General features: G+C 34.7%; 1 long non-coding RNA gene across 1 annotated transcript; it reads right to left on the bottom strand.

The window, feature by feature from the left end:
- Positions 1-404: 404 nt before the first annotated feature.
- On the bottom strand, positions 405-2,026 carry LOC136804999 (uncharacterized). The gene is made up of 3 exons (XR_010846327.1): positions 1,917-2,026; positions 1,542-1,634; positions 405-839 (listed from the first exon to the last, which is right to left on the bottom strand). It is a non-coding gene; the product is annotated as an uncharacterized lncRNA (long non-coding RNA).
- Between the last annotated feature and the right edge of the window lie 4,950 nt (positions 2,027-6,976).

Below are 6,976 nucleotides of genomic sequence, written 5' to 3'. Positions count from 1 at the left end.
TAGGAAGTGGATAGGAAGGAGTGATCAATTAAAGAATTGGAAGATTCGTTTATGTTCAAGCCATCGTCATCATGCGCATTTCATTGAGGTAGTTGTCTAATAGGCCTCAAATTGTTATAGTAGAGTTACGTGAATATACTGTACAGCTGAAATAAGAGAAGAGATATTACTGACAAAACGATAACTTTCGAATTTGATCGTTCCATCAGTTCCATCCAGGCGTCTTTTGAGACGACAATTCAAATCGATTATTAAGCTATTTTCCAGCTATGACATTACACTAATGGGGTCCAATTTGAAGGGTTCTAATTTTTGTTCCAAAAAAAGGTAAAAAATCTAAACACAGTTTGAATTCAGAGAAATCTAAAGTTTCAGAAGAATATAATTTTTTCTTTCCAGTAAAAGTATCTTCATATTCTTTCATCTTCTTTTTCCAAACTTTTAAATCCATTCATTCAAAATCGTCATTGCAAAGAGGTATCACCTTTTTATCGAAATGTGCAGGCTGCCAATCTTTTTAGGAGCAGCTTTTAGTTCATTTAATGATATGATTTTAAACAGATCAGTTCAGCCCGTAATATCGAAGCCGGGGTGATGTATCTGATGGATTATTCATTTCAATCATTATAAGTCATGTCAAACAGGACACTCAGAGTAAAGACCTAGAGACACCATGCATGAATAAGACATCCATGGAAACGTAACGGTACCAGTTCAATGTTGATTTTTCTCGTTTTCAGTCGTGGCTGATGGATGATAGGAAGAGTGATAGCACCGTGACCGGACAGTTTCAAGAAGAGTTGGATGAATGGAAACATTATCTTTCGCCAGTTGAACCTCTATAACACCCCTGTCTCAGTGCCCCGGTGGCCTGATTTCAGTACATGATTTTTTTCAGTACATGGTTTCAGTACATGATTTTTTCCTACGTCACTGCAGTAATCAAATTTTTATTGCACTCATTTGTAATCATCCTAAATGGCTTGGGAATTCAAGAACTGTTTTTTATTGTCGCTGTCTTTATTCAATTTATATCTCAATTCACAAATGAGTGCAATAAAAATTTGATTACTGCAGTGACGTAGGAAAAAATCATGTACTGAAATCAGGCCACCGGGGCACTGAGACAGGGGTGTTCTATATGGGTAAGAGCGAAATTGATTATCAAAACAGAATTGAATGAATCAATAAATTAGGGGGAATGGAAACTAGTTGCTCTGTAATAGTAAATTCACTTTTGAAGACTTTCAAATCGTTAAATCAATACGAAGTATGAGCAAGATTCATTACGATCATGAAATTGCTCATACACCTATCGACCTTAACAGAGAATTGCGTCCGATGGTCCGAAGACGAAAGATTACAGAGTCAATTTAAACGTTTCAGACCTTTGAAAGCATTCAAATATGATGAATCTTAACCCGGTTTCCTTTTATGCAGAATTCTTCTAGATTGATTTCATGAGAGAAGTATGTATGAACAAAATATTGTAATTAATTTGTTTCCTTTTTCCTTTTAATTTTGTAAAATTAATTCCTTACCCTTAGACAGTATTTTCTTTCACTTCTTCCGATTCTGCAGCAAACATTTCCTGAATTTTGAGGGCGAAACTGGACAAAAAAGAATTTTCTCATCTAAAAAAATAAAATCAGAATAAATTAATTTCATTGTTTGACAATTTTCAATAAGTGAGAATAAAATCTTCTAAAAAAACGCCACTCCCCAACATATATAAATTTTTTCCTTAAATTGTTCAGAAAAGTTTAGCAGCCAAGAAAAACGACGTTGTTTGTCAACTTGGGTGACCCTATGTAGTTCAATTTAGATGAATATGATGATATTGTTGAAATTATGAGAGATCAAACCTACAGTTAGAAATTGTTTCTGTTATTATGAATTATAAGGGAGGCTTGTACCATAATTCTTTCAAGCTGTTTTGTAACGCTGTTCAAGTCAAACTGATCCGTTTGTTTTAATTGGGATATCATCGCTTTGATACAGTAAATTTCGTCGAAGACAACTTTTGACCCTGAGAAGTAAAATCAAAAGCATTAACAAAATCATACAGAATGGAAAATATGGAGAGATTGTTTAGATCACTTGTTTGCGTAGAAAATGTTGAAATGGAAAATTTGGAAAAAAATGGAAAGTTCAAAGAGAACAAGCAACATGCTGAATGGACCTACCTGATGATGAAAGTTAGTTAGCATTGATAGCAATGCAAAAAGAAAAATGAAAAAAATCAGTCAGAAAATATAGCATTTAGCGAAAATACACAACACAATAAATTCATCATTGATTGTTGATGGGGGGAGAGAGAAGGGTTGTAGGGAAAAAATAAATAGGAGGTTCTGGTCGCAAAATCAGTTTTATTGACAATTGAATCATGCTTGATGGTGAGCATTGTTATCAATAATGTTTTTGTGTGAAAAACATAGAAATACAAGGAAAAAATCCAATGAAAAACCGGAAAAATTTGTTTCTCAAAAATCAAACTCGGCCATTTTTTGAGCATTGCGAATACGCATCTTTCTGCAAAAAATCAGAAAAAACTAAAAATGAAAGTTCGAGAAAAAGTCAAAAAACCGGTTTTTCCAGCATATTTCCGGCATTTTCGGCCGGAAAAAAAATGTTTTCGAAAATCGGGCTCCTTCACATTTTAGGTATGTCATATGCATCAGTGTGCAAAATTTCATAGAAATAGATAAGTACAGCTCGAGAAATTCAAGAAATACTGTCTTTCCGGCGAAAATAGGTTGTTACGGCGACTTTAAAATAGTTCCGGCTTCAAACTCAATTTTATTGAAATTGAAACATGCTTGATGGTGGGCATTGCTATTGATAATGTTTTGAATGAAAAAAAAACAACCAATTATTGGAAAAGTCCAATGAAAATCTAAAAACGGCGATTTCCGCATATTTCAGGCATTTTCCGCCGGAAAAATTTTTTCTTAAAAACGGACTCGGCATGTTTTGAGCATTGTTAATCGCATCTTTGAGCAAAAAATCAGAAAAAACTAATGAAATCTCGAGAAAATGCCAAAAAAACAGTTTTTTCCAGCATATTTCCGGCATTTTCGGCCGGAAAAAGATGTTTTTCGAAATCGGGCTCCGTCACAATTTAGGTATCGACATTTTGCATCATTGTGCAAATTTCATGAAAAATAAAAGTACAGCTCAAGAAATTCAAGAAATACCGTTTTTCCGGCGAAAATCGGCTTTTTCGGCGATTTTTAGAAAGTTCCGGCTTCAAAACTCAATTTATTGAAAATTGAAAATGCTTGATGGTGGGCATGCTATTGATAACGTTTTTGAATGAAAAAACAACCAATTATATGGAAAAGTCCAATGAAAATCTAGAAAAACGGCGATTTCCGGCCAAAAATCGGACTCGGCCAAGTTTTGGACAATTGGGCTCCGTCACATTTTGGCCATTGCCATTTTGCATCTTTGTGCAAAAAATCAGAAAAAACTAATGAGCCAATCTCGAGAAAAGCTGGTAACAGACGAACGAACGAACGAACGGACGAACAGACAGAGGTTAATTCATAGGACCTCCACCGGGGCACCCGGAGGTAGGTCCAAAAAATTCGGCCGGGTTACGACAATTTTCAAGCTGGACCAGAAACAAAATATTCTTTAGGGTCAATACAAACTACCACTAATGGTTCAATAATTTTGTATACTGATACAAAAACACTAGACCTGTTTAGTAATCTTCTGAAAAATAGAGAGAAGCTACACTTTCTTTAATAAGAACCAGTAAATTTTTGCTGAGGCTCGGCTGTTCTTATTTTTTTGGCACTTTGAACCTTGAATTGTTCTTATTTTGTTATTATTTTATATAAGGTAAAAAACAAGTTTTGGCTATTTGCTTTACTATTTAGAGGATTTTAGAAACCAGTGATTCTTTTTGCTGTAACTAAACAAAAAAACTACTTTTAAAATACTTTCAGCCTCTCCACTGTTCTTAAATAGTTCTTATTTTTTGGCATTTTTTGAGCCTCATTGTTCTTATAAAATTGTTCTTATAAAAAAAGTGTATTAACCTTTAAAAGAGACATAGTAAGGATACAAAGTTAGCAAAGATAAGTATTTGCCAGTGAGATTCGTTGTTTTTTATTTTATTTTTGTTTATTGCTCCAGCCACGCTGAGCATTAAAATGGGTATCATTCATCGGGCGTTCAAGACTTCAAAAATAATTTCCCGATCTCACTTTGATTTCTAAACTTTCTTCCGATATCGGGTTAACTTTTTGGGTACTTTTAGCGTGCGTTGTTTTTGCAAATCATAGTGTTTCAAGATGGCGGCTCAAGCGGTAAGTCAGATGTGATAGGTGTTGTGCCAAAGTATTTCCAGTGTAAATCTGTTGCAAGCTTCAATTTCTGTCATTTATTTTTTAACTCGGCAAATCAAACACATGATTTTCATCAAGGGGATTCTTTTTCTACATCTTTTAAGGTTTTGAAGCCTTTGCTCAAGTTTTTTTTTTGTTGAATTTCTGATATTTTATTGCCTGCTTTTTTTATTAGTTTTTGCAATAAAAACATATTTTTCTGTTTGCCTCTAGGTGGGATTGGGTGTTATAATGTTATTGGAATTTGATAAAGTTTACAAGAGTACGCACTGTCTAAATTTGAAAGACTGGATGCATCGTGCTTTTTTGGACTTGGTTTGGACGGTTTATAGCGATCGCAAAAAATTGTTTGGCTCCCGTCATTTCCACTTTAAAAGTGGTGGCATTCGGCGGTCGGTCAAAATATTTTTTCTTTTAAGAAGCAGCTAATCTTGTTGAAAGGGAATCGTGTGAACTGATCCGAATTAAGAAATTGAGAAACCGTGGATAAACTTGTTTCGGTACTCCATTAGCTGCGCTCGCTACTTCGATTTGAAACTTGTAAACACAGAGCGTGCAGAGGTCGACAGTGGAAATCCAGCAAAGCAGCCGAAAAGCTTTCCGACTCTCCAACTTACTGACCGTAAACAGGTCGGTCAGATGACGGGAACCAAATGATGACATCACATTCCTATTTGGACGTGCAAATTAGACAAATGGTTTTGGAATTTGATCAATTATTAATATTAATATAAACAGTTCTGTTGAAATTGATCAACTATTTTTCACGCAGTTCCGGACGCAGATTGTGTTTTTCTAACTTTTTCTAACCTTGGCTGGCGCACGTTGACTGAATTATGGAATGGAATAAATGGCGATAACAGTTTACATACTCTTCAGACTTGCAAAAACGGACTGCAGAAAGTTATGAAATGTTTCTAGAATTTAATGGATTAACCGTCAAGTACACAATGCACACTCACTTGTTTTTCTGACCTTGCCAAATTTTGGCTTTGACTGAATACTGTGAGAGTGGGTAACTTGCATCAGTGGAGGCTAACATACATAGCCCTAAAATGAATGACCTGGCTGGTCATTAATAAACTATATTCAGCTCCGCTCGAGCTCTAGTACCACTTTTGTTTTGATTAACTTTATTAAGGCCAGACGGGTCATTCATTTGAGGCTATGCATGTTAGCCTCCACTGATGCAAGTTACCCACTCACGGTAGCAGTCTTTTTTTAGTACCTCGTTGGCCTTGCAGAAACGGCAAATGGTTCTGTAAGTTTGACCAAGTCTACAAAATACAGTTCCTGTTGAAATGTTATAAATATGAACTACGTTTGCAAAGATTTTTGATGCAAATTGTGTTTTTCTGGAGTTTGCGCTTTGTGACTTAATTTTTGGTTGATGGTACTAGATATTTAGGTTGTATATTTTCAATAAAAGTGTTTTGGGATTGTCGCACCCCGTCCAATTTTTTGTGACCTCAGCTCCTGACTTTGACTATTTGTACCTAAAAAGAAAGAAAGAAATTTGGCGGATTTGGCGGATTTGACCGAAATCCGCCGAATTAAGTTCCCGCCAAAATTTCTTTTTTCTGCCATCCGCCAAATTAAATTCCTGACAAATTAAACATTTTGAAAATATGATCTCTTTTAAGGTGTTTTTGCTATATTTTCGCTGTTTTGACGCCATCTTAAGGTTAAATTTTTAAGCGACTGCCAAATTAAATTCCCGCCAAATTTAGTTTTTTCGTCCATCCGCCAAATTAAATTCCCGCCAAAATTTCTTCCTTTAATAAGGTAGCTTGTTAGTTTAAAGTGTTATTGTAGTTTTATCAAGTAAAACAAAAAGTACAGTTTCTATGTATATTTGATGGATATCTTTAATTTGGTTCTGACGTTTTGGCAATTTTCTTATTTATTTCTAGATAACACTTTGGTCAGATATGGATATTGTCTACATCCAAAGAAAAAGTATCATAACGGACTGGAATGAAATTAACAAAAAGTTTAATTACACTATGTTTCTCTTTTATTTTATAGTAATGAAATATAGCTTAATTGTTTTATGTCATAGAAACAGTGCTACAATGCTAAAGAGAAGTTTACTTTGATCTTCTCGTGTTGGGGGGTTTGGAGGAGCTCTCAGGCTTGTTGTTTAAATAAGTTTAATCAAGTATAGAGTTCACATTTTTGTACATTATTCAACATTATTAGTCTACTCTGTTCAAGTACATCTCTTACATCTGTTAACCCACTTATTAAAGCTATCTAGTTAAGCTCTATTGGCTGACCTCCAGCCTCGGCTGGTTTATTTCGCTTGTCCGCCAAATTTAAGTTTCTAACCATTCACCAAATTAAATTCTGTATTTTCGCTCATCCACCAAGCCAAGTTAAATTCTCGCCAAAATTGATTCCTACCTTCTTTATTTTATTCTGTATTTTAGATCTATTTAATCCAATCTCTTATAACGTAAAATTCGCACACGTTTTTACTTTTCAATCTTTGTCTTCGTTCAAAGCTTTGTGCTAATAATCCTTATAGCTGGAGCTTCCAGCGCAGCTGGTTTATTTAACATTTATTCGTCGTCAATTTTACAAAATTGTTTTTCCGTCTAAACTAAGATTTATAA

The sequence above is a fragment of the Clytia hemisphaerica genome, unplaced genomic scaffold (genome assembly GCF_902728285.1).
Source record: "Clytia hemisphaerica strain Z4C2 unplaced genomic scaffold, Clytia hemisphaerica genome assembly, whole genome shotgun sequence".
In the NCBI taxonomy this organism is placed as follows: Eukaryota; Metazoa; Cnidaria; class Hydrozoa; order Leptothecata; family Clytiidae; genus Clytia; species Clytia hemisphaerica.
Note: the sequence above shows the minus strand (reverse complement) of the source record. Positions and strands in the feature narration are given on the sequence as shown.